The sequence below is a fragment of the Glycine soja genome, chromosome 4, assembly GCF_004193775.1.
Source record: "Glycine soja cultivar W05 chromosome 4, ASM419377v2, whole genome shotgun sequence".
NCBI classification, from domain to species: domain Eukaryota; kingdom Viridiplantae; phylum Streptophyta; class Magnoliopsida; order Fabales; family Fabaceae; genus Glycine; species Glycine soja.
Window position 1 is genome coordinate 31,993,680 of NC_041005.1, and position 17,642 is coordinate 32,011,321.

The following is a 17,642-nucleotide window of genomic DNA, read 5'->3' on the forward strand; positions in this document are numbered from 1 at the left end:
CCACATCAACTCTTTCATGTGTGCTCCCGGATACTTCTTCTTCCAATTACCATACAAATGTTTGACACACAGTCTATGTTCTACGTTATCACCAAGCTCCTTGATTACCTCAACCAACCCCTGAAAAAAATAGTGCATAAATTAAATGATAGTAACAATTACATGTCGAACATAATTTAAATATTTACCTTTTATTGGTCAGAAATGAAAGCCCAACATCCTTCCTGAATACCATCTAAGTCAGCTATCAAGAGATCAACAAACCACTTCCAAGATGAATAATTTTCAGATTCCACTACTACATAAGCAATAGGAAACATTTGATTGTTTCCATCTTTACCTACTGCAAACAACAATTGGTCACCAAATTCTCCTTTTAGAAATCAACCATCTAATCCTATCAAAGGCCTGCAAGTTGTTACAAATGCACTCTTACAAGCCTCCAGGCGTACATACATACGTTCAAACACAGGACCATGGGGAGTTAAATCACATTTGATCTTCACAGTGTTGTTCTTGTTTTTTTTTCTGTTAGCTCTGCAATATAACTTCTTAAATGTTTATACTGATCTTTGGTTGCACCTTCAATTTTTCCATTGCCTTAACCTTTGTTCTGTATGCCTGATCCATACTCAATCCAAATCCCCACTTCTCTACAGCATAAGCAACTAAGGCTTTTAGCTTCATGTCTGGACTATGCATTAATAATGACATCAACCTTTTTGCCACCCACTCAGGTGTAGCTTGGCTGTTTCTGGCAGTTCTAAAGCAACAATGGTCATCTTTCAATGTCACTACCTGCCAATAAGTCGCTTGAATGGACTTGCTCACCTGTAAGTAGAAGGGACAACCCTTTTGTTTACAAATTGCAATGACTCTCTTCTTGTCATTTTTTTTAATCTTCAAATTCTTCTTAGAAATTACAGCAAAGGTCTTGATAGCCTCTAGAATTTGTTTCTTACTACTGAATTGCAACCCTACCTCAAACTTGACATCTTCATCATTTTCAGACACCTTAAAACGAGGAAATCTAACTTTTGGGGGACCTTCATCTTCACTTCCAGGTGGAGTATTCAACTCATTAGAATATCCAACTTCATCAGCAAAATCAGAATTTATTGAGTCTACTTTATTAGTATCAAATGTGGGGTCAGTACTTTGACTAAATGTCTCAGAGTCCAACCATGTTGTCCAATCCGAGCTTTCTTCAAAGTCACTATCTGAAACTTCACTACAGTCGCTGCTATCATCATCATCTTCCTCAACCCCAACATCATCATCTTCCTCAACCCCCACATCATCATCATCCACACCCTCAACAACAACCTCCATCTCACCTACAACACCAGCCTCATCTTCATCCTGCACCTCAACCTCCACCAAACCTTCCTCATCAAGTTGAACCTGAGCCTTATCTTCACCCTCCACAACTGGTTCAGCCTCCACTCCATCAATTACAACAACCTCATCTCCCTTAAAATCATTCAACTTTTTTTCAGATTTGTCAAACACCCCCTCTTCCACATACACTTCAACCACATCAAAGCTTGAAACATCTTCAGCCAATTGCAAAATATTAGAGTCACAATTAAGTGGCTTCAACCCTCTGCAAAGTGCTTTTCGGGGGTCCCTGTACCATAAGCACTTAGAATGCTTTGTACCTGAGAGACTTAATCACCTTCGTCAAGTCAATATACGACATAGTATCCACATCCCAACCCCATTCTTCTTCAACGATCTCACCATTGACATACACAGTAGATGGCTTATAAATAAACATCCCTCCATGGTGAATCTTTAACCTCATTGTTTGTTCTTCGGTTGGCCTGAAAAAATACGAACGACAACAAAGCCCAAAAAATTAATAAAAACAACACCCACCACCAAAGGTTTTCAAAACAAAACAAAAACAAAAGCCAAAATTGGGACCACCACAAAAAAAAAATAGCATTCACGTTTCCAGGTGAACACATAAGGACCACCACAAAAAAAATAATAATAAATATATATATATATATATATATATATATATATATATATATATATATATATATATATCAGCCCACACCCCATCAAAGACAAAATCGGGACCACATCAACAAACAAACCCCACAAATAACCTCATGGACCCCAAAACCTCAACACAAATGGACAAAACTATCTGCCATTATAATATAAACAAAACTTCAACATAAACAATACTTCAATACTCTGTGGACCACATCAACAAACAAACCCCACAAATAACCTAACTTACTTGCAAAAAAAGGCACTTCCATCTTCCTACGACATTCAACAACGACTTTTCATGCACATGACCACCACCAACAAACACGAACGGCGACACCTTCACATAGACGAGATTTCATTTTCGCAGTACCAATTTCTGATTTTCAAGTTTGTGGTTCCGAAAACGAAGTTACCTTTTAGGGTTGGGGTAAAAAATACAGTGGTTAAAAAATCGAAAACCGTTTTATGTGCCTATCAAACATTGACACGTGTCATTCAACATCACTTGCTAATAGTCAACGTCCAATTGTGGCCTGGGAGACCAACGTTGCATGATTTTAAAAAATAGGAGGATAAAATTTGTGAATTAATTTATTAGGGGGCAAAATCCAAAATTGGAGACAAATTGGGGGACCAAATTTTCAATTTTGCCTTTTGGATTTGATGGAATGGATAGTTGGAATATTGTGGAAGCCAGAGGAAGCCCTAATTGTGGATCCAGGTTACTTTTAAAAACATAACCCATTGAGTATAAATTCATGTTATATTTGACAAATAATGAAATACAAAATATTTTTTTTTTGTTTAAAAAAATGTAATTAATACAATTGCAGTGAAAAATCAGCATTGTGGGTCCTAGAGTGGATGCAAATGGACGAGTCATTTGTGAGTCTCTTGTATGGAGTGGTAAGAATGTTGCACCTATGGTTAAAATTTGTTAACTTTTATTTTATTTTAAAGAAACCATATTTTTCTTTCATGTACTCCATAATGTACATAATAAATGTCCTAATTTATGACATGAAATTGTAGCTTGATGAAAAGGCAATGAGAATGAAGGTGACAATGACGCTGCTACTAGGGACACATAACCACTACAAGGGAGACTTGATCAAAAATGCAAAACGCACTTAGCATGACTGTATCCATGGCAAACATTGACGGTCACTATATTTTTTGGAGTATTTTTTGTTTGGTGAAGGGGATGGGCAATCATTTAATATATATTTAATATTACATATAAAAGGCAATATTAAAAAATATATTATTAATATTGATTTCGATTTGCCCAATATTTCAATATAAAGTCTAGTAGGTGCAATGAAAGATACTTTTTTATTGTATTTTGGACTCCCTGTGCAATGTCAAACACTTACATATGTTGCAGTCAAGCTAAATGTTCCTAATTCGTACTTTATATAATTTACAAGGATTTACAATTATCCAAGCAGTTCATTACATACTTATGAATTACAATACATGAGGTGATCTAAAATATAATATTTTGTTGCATATAATACATAGTGAACAAATAAAAAGAGAGGGGATTGGAGAATATGATTAAACAAATGGATTTTCTTTAACTAAGTTGTAAAAAATAAGAATAAAATGGAGTTTTTTTTTTTATACATCCCCTCTTGCTACTATAACCTCCCCAACCACGATTTTTTCATATATATTTTTTCCAAATATTCAACCTCAAAATAATAAATTGTATTGATAGTAGATATAAAAAAAACATAGTAAGTAGTAGTAAATAAAATAGGACATCTATAAAAATTGGGTGGGTTCCATCATTTCTATGATTTTTTTAGACACCACCACACAATTGGTGCATTGGTCTTTGCAGCCTTAATGCTTTTTGTTGGTTTGTTTCATTATCACAAAGCTGCCTCCAAAATTGGCTTGGTTCCAACATGTAAATCTAAATTCAATCACCATTTCATAGGGCTCCTTGGGTTGGGATCTCTTTCTTGGGCAGGACATCATGCCATATTTAATTCTTGCCAGTAAAACTACACACCAATTTTAGTATTGGCACCGAAAAGGTTAAAATCTGCAGTATATCTACCTACCATTTAACTATAAAATTAACCACATCACATAACATCAACAAATCAGCATAATGACTCATCCAACTGGACTTATTTTTCATGTTAACAGTTATATGCAACTGCCCCAATACAATTAATTAATTCCATGCTAGCATGGATCAAATAAAATTGCATATGGTAAAAACATTGCTTCAATTTACTTTACGGATTGGGGATGTGCCTTCTTTGTCTTGTGAAGATAGCATCTTTGTGTTAACCAATTCAGGTCTAACCCAATAAAAAAATTGCACCCATATTCTTCACTTTTTTTTTAACCTACAAAAAAACATGACACGTTTTGTTGAAATAGCATTTTTTATACAAAAAGAATTTCTATTATAAAATTTGGAAAGTACAACCATGACGAAAATATGTTGTGCTGTCTATTTTTTTCTATATAAAAGGCAAGAAATAACAACAGCCAATTAAAGGATCAACATGCAATAGGGCTCTTGAGCATAAAACAGGTTACAAAAGTCATCTTACTAAGCTTATTAAGATGTTCAATAAATTATTAACAGAATACTTTTTGTCAAGTTGATTGAGATGATGGCAAATATTTCAAGGAATATAATGTTTTAGTATTTCCCACAGGAGTACACCTACACCAAAGAGGAAACTGCCCCTTTCAACTATCTAGCCTTTTTTTATATCTTATGTGCAATAGTATCTCAAATAGGGGCAACTTGTTGCCAAAAAATCTTATATTCCAAGGCCCCTCTAAGGTGTAGTCTTCAATTTGGAATGTTGTACTCAATAGAAAGGTCTTGAATTGTGGTTTTGTGCAAAAGGCCTTTCTTCCGCCATTTTCTTGTCTGCCTCCTCTACCATTGATCTTCTCTGGCAACCTTCTCATTGCCAGTGATAGTTTCAGCTAACTTTCTACCAATCTTTCCAACCTCACCAACAACCATTTTAGCCAACTTTCTAACTTATTTTCAGCAATCTTTTCGGTATCTTTCTGGTGATCTTTTCCAGCTGTCACCTCTAGCTACTTTCAAATAAATTGTTTGTCAAATCTGCAATTGCATCAAATTTGCATCTGCTTCAAATCTTCAGTTACTCTTACAATATTCAATGGTCTTTTCTAGCCTAATCAAGCCTCATGTTGTCTTTTCAACTGAGTTTAGTGGATCCCATATTAGTTAGACAAGGTTTTATTTGTACCAAGCTCGACGCTTAGCAAGTTTTAGCTTGAAGGAGAGTGTTAGAACAATGTATAGTTCATGAATCACATGTTAAATGCATTTAGTTTTCATAATAGATAGTATTTGGCAAGTGGCTCCCATTTAATCTTTGCCTAGCAAATAGAACCCACTTTGTCTATTTCTCTCTCTCTCTCTCTCTCTCTCTCTCACACACACACACACACACACACGCGCAATTTATATGTGTGTGTGTGTGTGTGTACTTAATATCTCATTTATGTCTTAATTTTTGGATGCAAATGTTGATAAAGGAATAACTCTTTAGAGAGGAAACCTAAGAGATTACTAAAAGAGAGGATAAGGCACATTCCAATAATGATCTAATTGATGCCTCTAAAATGTGGTAATTTCTCTATCATTAAGTAGCTGCAATGCTACACAACAATGACACTACTATGTTCCATTAACAGAAGAAGAATGACAAAATTAATCAGTTGTATTCATTCTTCAAGGGTAGAGATGACATAACTCTGAGAAATTGAATTAGATTGAAACTGTGAAAGGTGCCAACCTTGTGATGTAATGGAGAAAGGGTAGCATCCTATTGACCATAATCAGTCCTGCCATGTTTAGAAATAAATCTTAAGACATGGTGGTTCAACTACACAAGATAATGAAGTTACATTGACATTCACTGTACTAGGAACCTGGGAAACACAGACACAGTATGCAAACATGCTAATATATAAATGTGTATATATATATATATATATATATATATATATATATATATATATATATATATATATATATATATATATATATATTATTGATAAACGCCTTAAACATTTGCAACCACAATAAGTTGAAAAAGTGGTTTAGCTTCCTGCAGATCCATTTGTTACATAGTCCTTTTTTTTGGGAGGGGGGGGGGGAGGAGTTGCAGGGGGGTATGGTAAAACTTAACTGTAAATGTCAATCACTCTCTTGTGCACACGAAGTTCAAATTTGTCCCATGTGTTGGTACTGAAAAACAAGTAGTTTCATGAACACAAAGGCTTAATATTATTCATTGAACAAAATACTTCAAAAATAAAATCAACAAGCTAAGTAACACAACTATTGGTGTTCTGTAGAAAATGTATGAGCAACACACAGATACACAATTAAGACACTTGGGTAAGACAAGAAAACACAATTTTTTTCAACCTTTTAGCCACAACAGCAATCTTACGATGTTTCAGGCTGCAAGAATGATCATGCTCACAAGTAACATAAAATCAATCACATGATAGCAAATGATAGAGGAGCCAATCCAGCAACCCAAGTGCATAAGACATTTATTTACATCACAATTTGTTGAAGAACATTCGGACTTAAGTACCAAATATCATTCAATAAACATGAATTAAGAAAATTATAGATAAAACTCAAACAATTTGCCCCGCACTGCCACTAAAAGAATGAAAATTGAAACAAAAATGCTTTTTTATCCCACAATTGGAACTTTTTCAAAATGATAGATCATCCAGGTTCGGGTCCATAGACGATTGCCCTGTGAAGACTCGCTTGCACTACGGCTCCTGTGGTTCCCCTTAACGAAGCCACTGCCTATGAGTTGCAGTCTTATTCTTCAACTCTTCAACAGACACAGTCTTATTCTTCAACTCTTCAACAGACACACACTTAGAGTCCCGAGCCTCCAAAGAAATAGATTACCAATGAAACCTCCTGATCATCCCATATTCATATTTATAAACATGATATAACTAACTTAATCTTCCTTTTTCCTTCAAAAGTCTCCATCCAAATTTTCCATTTAGCACATTCTAGATGATCGAGGCCGTACCCGAATCAAATAAACATTAAAATGCAGTAACTAGGAAGTGATCCTAGGTCGTTTCCCAACGAGCAATGATAAACCAATTGTTCATAATATACTAGCAGTAACAGTAACAATGGGGGGGGTTGTTTGTTGTGTGAATTAAAGAACAAGCAAACTGAAATACAAAATTAATAATAGTAAAAGCGTGTTGTTCCCACTTATTCAGAAGCCATTCTCTTGTCCTAGGTTATGAAGAATTTGTCCCTAACAGTTAACCACTTAATCCAACCCTATTTTAATTTACTAAGCGAAAATCAATTTAGGGCTGTCAATATGTGATTAAGCAACACATACACCAATTAACCCCTTGTTCATTAAGCACGAACGCAATTTAAGCATAGAGGAAATTAATCGAACATGAAGCGTGCACAGATTAATAGAACGCATGTGGGTTAATTGGTGAAGGGAAAACTGCCAGGAAGCTACATTATAAACAGAACCTCGAAGAGAGTTAAGCTTCATCCTCAGAAGGAAACAACACCAGAAATTTAGCCTTCCATAATTTCAACCAAAAACAGAAAATGCAATTGAAGCAACAGACAGAAACATAAATGAAATTGGAAATAGAAACGAGAATGAAACTAAAGTAGAAACGTAAATGAAACTAAAAGGCAGAAGAAGAAATAAAAACGAAATTGCAATTAGAAGCAGAGAATTGAAAAGTGCATTACGTGAACAGTAACAATAAGCTCAAAAACGTAAAACCCTAAACCCTATGCTCTGAATAATAGCTTAACAGAATAGCCTTTATACGAATCCCAAGGCTACTATAAATAAGGGTCACTCAGAGTCACTGGGCCCTATTACATTATTCTGGCCCAAAACGAAATAAACATTGAACAACATAAAATAAAATTACAATCTCCTAATTAAAAATTAACTAAGGTAAACGTGGCTTTATTTTCCCTCTTTAAGTCCACGACCAAAATCCGGGTTAAGCTCAATGCTTCATTAATTCCTGAAATTAGATTGAAAACATCAAATTAGCTAAATGAGCCCAAGTAATAAAACTGCCTAATTAATTTGACAATTAAGACTAATCAGTAATTAAAATGGTGCAAAAAGGGTTAAGAAATAGGAGAAAATAATGGCACATCAAAACCCCCCATACTTAGCCTTTTGCACTCCTGGACAAAATGAAACAAAGAACAAAATCCAAGGATATCAAAGAGAGACAAATAAAAACATTCACATATTTCTCAATGTACATCAAGGAATGAAAGGAATGGGTAACATCTAACATCTAACATGAAGAGATCCGAAGAGTCAAGACATCCTTGAAAATCATCCAAGCAACCCAATCATGGCAAAATAGTTAATCAGCTCAAGAATGAAAAGTGATAAAGCCTCACAAGATATACACTCTATCTCTCAAGTGTCTAGGCTACTATTTACCCTCAAAGCACCCATGAAAACCAACACCACATAAACTTGGCAAGATTCTAAAATTGACTATCAACCCATAAACACAAGCACATGAGGATCAAAAGGTCTTTTAAGGTTGTAATGGGGCCAAGGACAAGGTAGGGAAAAATATGGAATAAGTGGCTAAATCCCAAAGGAATAGAGGAGCAATGGGGAATAAGTCCATATTAAGAAAAATAAGAAGACCTAAAGATAAAATCTAAACATAAAGAGTAGAACCAAGAGTCTCATCATTCTTTTTCCATTTAAGATCTTATTCACTCAACTTTATTGCTTTTCTTTTTCTTTTTCGAATTGATTCAACTAAATTATTTATTTATTTATTTATTTTGCTCTGTAGCATTTGAGAAACAGCATCTCATTCAGCATGTCCAACATTTAACCAGTATACAATGTACATCAAGTATGGCCCAAAATACATCATGAAGCATAGCCAACAAAACATGTTATCCAATGAAACAACCCCCCCCCCCCCCACACTCATTCCCAAAACAATTCCAAAGCTCCAAAATTCCTTAAGGGTAAGGTGATATCATGGTTTTTCACTCAAGGCTTGTAGTGAGTTTCAACACAAGGAAAGGGAAACAAGGCTCAAAAGGGCTATCAAAGGAATTAATTCATGGTAAGTCCATTTGACTAGAGGCTTATAAGAACAAAATTGCCTAAATCATTTCCAAATATGCATGTGAATTAGGAAGCATCAACAAGAATCATGCCAAGGCTATTGTGCAAGCAATCAATGGGGCAAAACACACCAAATGATTATGATGATGGATGGCTCAAATTCTCACAAAGGTAAACTTATCACTTTCGAATTGAGCTTTCAAAACTATCAAGACATGTAGAGGAAAATCAAGGATTTCAAATCAGAAAATGTCAAGAGACTTTTATTTTCAAAATAATTACCCATTTCTTGAGCATATCCTATAATTCAAAGAAAAACATGCAAAGTTGTACATGCAAACAGAATTGACCTAAAATATTAAACTAGAATCCCAACAAAACTAACAAAATTAACAAAACCGACAAAACTAGCAAAACCAAAGAACACTCCCCCCCCCCCATACTTAAACAACACATTGTCCTCAATGTAGCACAATTAAAAGATTAAAAGCAATTAAACCATCAAATAGAATCAGACAAGTTTAATAAAAGCAAAGAAGGAGATAGGAAAAGAAGAACTCCCTAAGTCATGGTGGAGGAAGAGTAAGGTGGAATAAGGAAGTCTCTTCCACAACTACGTCCACTAAAGAAGGGTTTGTGAGGAATGGCTTAAGTCGGTGTCCATTGACCTTGAAGCTCTTATTTGTGGAGTCGCTTTTGATCTCAACTGTACCATAAGGAAAAATATTAGTAACAATAAAAGGACCAATCCACTTAGACCTCAACTTACCACTCATGAGTCCAAGCCTAGAATTATACAATAACACTTTTTGCCCAACCGTGAAGTCCTTCTTAATTATCATGCTATCATGGAACTTCTTGGTCTTTTCTTTGTAGAACTTGGCATTCTCGTAGGCTTCTAGACGGATCTCATCTAACTCACTCAGTTGCAACTTTCTTTCCTAACCAGCTTGATCCATAGAGAAGTTGCAGGTCTTCACTGCCCAATATGCTTTGTGCTCAATCTCCACTGGAAGATGACATGCCTTTCCAAAGACAACCCGATAAGGAGACATTCCTATGGGTGCTTTGTAGGCAGTCCAATGAGCCCAAAGAGCATCATCAAGCCTGGTACTCCAATCTTTCCTGCTTGGCTGCACAATCTTCTCTAAAATTCTCTTGATCTCCCTATTAGATATTTCTGCCTGTCCATTGGTTTGGGGGTGGTATGGTGTGGATACTCTGCGTAACACCCCGTACTTTTTAAGCAAGGCATGCATTGATTTGTTGCAAAAATGGGTTCCTTGATCACTAACGATTGCTTTAGGTACTCCAAACCTGCAAAACAGATTAGATTTGAAAAAATCTACAACAACCTTAGCATCATTAGTTCTAGTGGGTTTGGCTTCCACCCATTTTGAAACATAATCAACTACAAGGAGAATGTAAACATAACCAAAAGAGATAGGAAAAGGGCCCATGAAATCTATGCCCCAGACATCAAACACCTCACAGAATAGCATTGGTTGTTGAGGCATTTGTTGTCGCCATGTAAGTGCACTTCCTGCTCTCTGACACTGCTCACAAGTGCTACAAATCTTCCACGCATCTATAAAGATGGTGGGCCAATAAAAGCCACAGTCAAACACTTTGCGAGCTGTCCTTTGAACACCCAGATGACCTCCCGGTGCGGAAGAATGACAAAACCGCAAGACTGAGTCAGTCTCATGATCTAGAATGCATCGTCTAATGACCTGATCACTGCACAATTTTCACAAGTAGGGGTCATCCCAAATAAAATGCTTAGCATCACTTTTAATTTTATCTTTTTGAGCCTTAGATGCTAAGGGAGGAAAAACAGAAGCAACTAAATAATTGACAATGTTAGCAAACCAGGGAGTAGAAGAAGAATCAGAAATGCTATATAATATATACAAATGATCATCCGGGAAATCATCCCGAATGGGTGAATCCTCATCAGACACACATTCGATCCGACTCAAATGATCAGCAACTAAATTTTGTGTTCAGCTCCTATCACGGATCTCCAAGTCAAACTCTTGGAGCCAGAGCATCCATCGGATCAACCTAGGCTTAGAATCAGCCTTCTTTAACAAGTACTTTAGAGCTGCATGGTCAGTATAAACAGTAATGCGAGTACCAAGCAAATAAGAAAGAAATTTTTCAAGAGCAAAAACTATGGCTAGTAGCTCTTTCTCAGTAGTAGTATAATTCGCTTGGGCAGCATCTAAAGTCCTAGAAGCATAATATATCACCCTGGGCAATTTATCAATTTTCTGAGCAAGGACAACCCCTAATGCATAATTTGATGCATCACACATAAGCTCAAAAGGGGTTGTCCAGTCGGGTGCCTGGATGATGGGGGTGGTAGTTAGTGTTCTTTCGAGGCAATCAAAAGTCTCTTTGCATTTATCATTAAAGTCAAACTCCACCTCCTTTTGCAAAAAGTTGGACAGTGGAAGGGCTACTTTGCTAAAATCTCTTATAAAGTGCTTGTAGAATCCTGCATGACCAAGAAAAGATCGCACGTCTCGTACACAAGAGGGGTAAGGCAATTGTGATATAACAGAAATTTTTGCAGGATCTACTTCAATGCCCTTATTGGAAATAATGTGGCCTAAAACTATACCTTGCTCAACCATAAAATGACATTTTTCAAAATTTAGAACAAGGTTAGTTTCAATGCATCTATTCAAAACCTTTTCCAGATTGTCCAAACAAACATCAAAAGAGGATCCATATATAGTGAAATCGTCCATAAACACCTCTATGCAATTTTCTAAAAAATCACTGAAAATATTGATCATGCACCGCTGGAAGGTACCAGGGGCATTGCACAGGCCAAAAGGCATCCTCCTATAGGCAAAAGTGTCGAAGGGGCATGTGAATGTGGTTTTTTCCTGATCCTCAAGAGCAATAGTGATTTGCATATAACCAGAAAAACCATCAAGGAAACATTAGTGAGATTTACCTGCCAGGCGTTCAAGCATCTGGTCAATGAATGGCAGGGGAAAATGGTCCTTTTTGGTAACCTGGTTCAGCCTCCTATAGTCGATGCAAACTCTCCAACTATTCTGCACCCGAGTAGGAATCAGCTCCTCCTTCTCATTTATGATCACGGTGAGGCCGGTTTTTTTCAGGACTACCTGGACGGGACTCACCCATTGGCTGTCGAAGATAGGATAAATGATTCCAGCTTGCAAAAGCTTGGTTATCTCCTTCTTCACTACATCAAGAATCACCGGGTTGAGTCTTCTCTGTGGTTGTCTTACTGGTTTAGCCCCATCCTCTAAATTTATTCGATGCATACATGTGGATGGGCTAATACCAGGAATGCCCGCCAGGGTCCAGCCTATAGCCTTCTTATGCTTCCTGAGAACAGATAACAGCTTCTCCTCTTGCTCTTCAGCAAGGGAGGCAGATATAATTACTGGAAAACTTTTGCTATCATCCAAGTAATCATATTTTAAATTTGATGGCAGAGGCTTCAATTCTGGTGTGGCCGGTTGGATAGTGGTAGAAAGAGATGGTTTCTCAGCTTGTACCTCATAAAGAAAGTCAAAGGTATGTGTAGAATTTTGGGATTCTGGACAGATTGAGAAGGCAGCTTGTCAGAATTTTGGGACTGTTGTTGATTTAACTGTGTAGCCAATTGTCCCATCTGATTAGTTAAGCTATGAATAGAGGCTCTGGTCTCTTATTGAAACTGCATGTTTTGCATAGTCATTTGCCTCACAAGTTATTCGAGGGAAGGTTGCGGAGGAACCTCAACTGTTTGTTGTTTTTGGGGCTGTTGCTGTTGTTGGATTGGTGGAGGAATGTATGGTCTGCTTGGGCCAACAACATTTTGGAAGGAAGGAGCAGGCTGTTGTTGTTGTTGTTGAGGGCTAGACCATTTGAGATTAGGATGATTCCTCCATCCGGGATTGTATATGTTGCTGGAGAGGTCATAATTGTTCTGTTGTGGTTGATTTTCTGCTGAGGTTGAGGAGGTCTATTGTAAATGTTTGCAACATAAGCTTTAGGCTGCTCAATTGCTCCAGGTTGCTGCATAGAAGGGCAAAGGATTGTATGGTGGTCAGCAGAGGAGAATAAACCATAGACTCTTGCAACAAGTACAGATTTATGATTCAAGGCCAGCTGGGTTACCAAGTTAACCAAGGCATCTAGTTTACCTTCAAGCTTCTTAGTTTCAGCTGATGAAGATGAATTTATGGCTACTTCATGCACTCCTCTAATGACAATAGCATCATTTCTGGCACTAAATTGCTAGGAGTTGGAAGCCATCTTCTCAATTAAATTCTTGGCTTCAGCAAGGGTCATGTCTCCAAGGGCTCCACCACTGGCAGCATCTATCATGCTTCTCTCCATGTTACTGAGTCCTTCATAAAAATATTGGAGAAGAAGCTACTCCGAAATCCGGTGGTGAGGGCAACTGGCACATAGTTTTTTGAATCTCTCCCAGTATTCATATAGGCTCTCTCCACTGAGTTGCCTAATGCCTAAAATATCCTTTCTGATGGCTGTGGTCCTGGAAGCAGTGAAAATTTTTTCTAAGAATACTCTCTTGAGGTCATCCCAGCTCGTGATGGACCGTGGAGCAAGGTAATAAAGCCAGTCCTTTGTCACTCCTTCTAAAGAATGAGGAAAGGCCTTCAGAAATATGTGATCCTCCTGGACATCTGGGGGTTTCATGGTGGAGCAGACAATATGGAATTCTTTCAGATGTTTGTGTGGGTCTTCACCTGCAAGGCCATGAAACTTTGGAAGCAAATGGATCAATCCAGTTTTAAGAACATATGAGACATCCTCATCAGGGTAATGGATGCACAGGCTTTCGTAGGTGAAATCAAGTGCAGCCATTTCCCTTAGAGTCCTCTCATGGGGTGGAGGTTGTGCCATGTTCTCAGAATGTTCAAAATTATAATGCTCAAAATTAGGATGTTCAAAATCACCAATAACAGAATGCACAGACTCTCCAGTAACAGAATGCTCAGGATGCTCAAAAGGTATAAAATGATGTCTAACTAATCTATGAAATGTCTTATCTATCTCAGGATCAAAGGGTTGTAAGTCAGATGGATTGCCTCTAGTCATACACTACATTCAGCACGCACACAACTAGTTGCCTTCTTATGCAAGTAACAGTGTAGGTTTGAACTACAGCTACCATTAAATGATATCCAAATGACTTGAAATTTTGTGAGAAACCTTATAAAATGATTAGAAGATAGCACAAAAAATTTCAAACTAAAATTCAAAGTCTAACTATAGAAGCTAAAAATGATAAGTTAAGAAAAATAAGAGAATAATACTTGGAAAATAAAAAACTTTTAACAGAATCGATATTTTTGGAAGAAGGAGACCTCAGCCGGCCTATGGCCAGCTACCACGGCATGGGAAATTTTTTTCTACCCCAAATACATATATAATAATAGTGATTCTGATAATCGGAGCAAAAGTTATGACTGTTTGAAGTTTTCACAAAAATCAAATTTGCTACTTTTTGGGAACTTTCAAATCTGACCAAACTAATGGCTCCAGCTATTTTTCCCACAAAATATGGATCAAAAGAAGTGACCACAAAAAGAATTCAGCCAAAAATAACAACTATAGCTACCAAAACAAAAAATCCCAATTAATTCAGCAAGTGTGGTCGCCAAATCCGTCGCAACGCACTATTCATAGCAAAATACAAAAACTGAAATAGGGGAAGCGCTTAACAGAAAAACTAAAACAAAACACACACTAAACAAAATAACAAGATACTAAACAACACTAACACAATACTAACACATCACGAAAGCATTAAACGTAAAACAACTAAACATAAAACACAAATCACTAGCTATTATGAACCTTTGGACACTGCTCCCCGAATCAAATAAATATTAAAATGCAGTAACTAGGAAGTGATCCTAGGTTGTTTCCCAACGAGCAATGATTAACCAATTGTTCATAATATACTAGCAGTAACAGTAACATTGGGGGGGGGGGGGTTGTTTGTTGTGTGAATTAAAGAACAAGCGAACTGAAATACAAAATTAATAATAGTAAAAACGTGTTGTTTCCACTGATTCAGAAGTCATTCTCTTGTCCTAGGTTATGAAGAATTTGTCCCTAACAGTTAACCACTTAATCCAACCCTATTTTAATTTACTAAGCGAAAATCAATTTAGGGCTGTCAATATGTGATTAAGCAACACATACACCAATTAACCCCTTGTTCATTAAGCACGAATGCAATTTAAGCACAGAAGCAATTAATCGAACATGAAGCGTGCACAGATTAACAAAACGCATGTGGGTTAATTGGTGAAGGGAAAACTGCCAAGAAGCTAAATAATAAACAGAACCTCGAAGAGAGTTAAGCTTCGTCCTCAGAAGGAAACAACACCAGAAATTTAGTCTTCCATAATTTTAACCAAAAACAGAAAACGCAATTGAAGCTACAGACAGAAACGTAAATGAAACTGGAAATAGAAACGAGAATGAAACTAAAGCAGAAACGTAAATGAAACTAAAAGGCAAAAGAAGAAATAAAAACGAAATTGCAATTAGAAGCAGAGAATGGAAAAGTGCATTATGTGAACAGTAACAATAAGCTCAAAAACGTAAAACCCTAAACCCTATGCTCTGAATAATAGCTTAACAGAATAGCCTTTACACGAATCCCAAGGCTACTATAAATAAGGGTCACTCAGAGTCACTGAGCCCTATTACATTATTCTGGCCCAAAACGAAATAAACACGGAATAACATAAAATAAAATTGCAATCTCCTAATTAAAAATTAACTAAGGTAAACATTGCTTTATTTGCCCTCTTTAAGTCCACGACCAAAATCCGGGTTAAGCCCAATGCTTCATTAATTTCTGAAATTAGATTGAAAACATCAAATTAGCTGAATGAGCCCAAGTAATAAAACTGCCTAATTAATTTGACAATTAAGACTAATCAGTAATTAAAATGGTGCAAAAAGGGTTAAGAAATAGGAGAAAATAATGGCACATCACTAGACCTTGCAAACTAAGAGATATATTGCAAAACTACTCCTTATACAAAGGGCATGCATGTCCAAAACTACAACACATAGCATAGCAACATAGAAGAACATTGAGGCAAACCCAATTGCAAAACAAACATCAATCAAAAGAGAAATATAAGAAACAAAGAATAAAAGGGACAAATGAACCAAACTACAACCATAATAATAAAAAGTGAGGAAATAGTGGAAATACCTTCACCACAAAGGAACTTCCTAGTAGTGATGTGAAGAGCCTTAGTGGGCATCCTGACATGTCTAAATTAATGACAATATTACAACAATTAGCACATCAAACATGTCAAGTGAACAAGGTTAATCATAATATTATCACTTGATCCATTTATTGCATAATGGAAGGATTGCAGATTAGAAGAGTGACAAAAGGTCTGGAAGGATTGCAGATTAGATGAGTCCTGACTGGTCCCTTAACCCTGAGCCGCTTGTCCTTTACACCACGAACCAAGTCCGCACAAACTAAAAGTAACATAAAAACCGAAACATAAGCCTAAGGAGAGCGACAACCTTAAAAATGAAAACTACAATTAATTGGGGCATACCCTTCTCGAGGTTTTTGACGTGCTAGGAGGAAAGGGTGAATGTTACTTATGGATCTATCCCCAAGGCTCCTCCTGGCCGGGCTTTGTGGGCTTCATTGAAACATATGTCGCCATTATTCACGTCGATGCACAAAAATGGAAGAAGAAGTCGCTGCTGCGTCTGGAAATAAGAGAGGGCATTGAAGTACAATGGAATAGAAAACCTAGATAGAGGACCCTTCTTTCATCCTCTGTTTCAATCGTGCTAAATTGGAGAACTCTCTGCTTCAATCGTTTAGCCGCAACCTCTGCTAGGGTAACGTTACACCAAAGGGGGTGGGGAACCCTATTCCTAAGGGGAGATGTTTGTCCTGTTGCATATTAAACCGGTTGCCATCAACAAATCTGGTCCATTTAATTTTTTATTATTAAATCGGACGGACCCAAATGATTATTACTTTTTTTTCAAACTTACATTGGGTGCGAAAGGAGTTTTACATTCGCACCCTAGTCTTCATCATAAATCGAATATAACTATAGATAGACACACATTACACAATCTCAACACAAATGAGTTTCCACACATCATGCAATAGAATCTTTATTATGCTCCATCGTCTCTACTCCATGTACCCAAGGTCGGGTCAACGACCCCTCAAGGTCTCCACCGTCTCAATTTATATCTAATTTCCACCAATAATCATTTCTCTGTTTATCATGATGCATGTTCAATCATTGAAGTGCACACAAAAATGTTTCCCTGAACTTCTCTTTCACAAATAACGTGAGTACTGTCCTTGCCTCCTATTGTATCACCATAATTTTACTAATTGTGTGATTGAGTATTTTATTTTTTCTTAAATATGTAATAAGT

At 36.7% G+C, this 17,642-nt stretch overlaps 1 pseudogene; it reads right to left on the minus strand.

Moving 5' to 3' along the window:
* Window positions 1–6,213: 6,213 nt before the first annotated feature.
* Window positions 6,214–17,100, minus strand: LOC114408160 (annotated as a pseudogene).
* Between the last annotated feature and the right edge of the window lie 542 nt (window positions 17,101–17,642).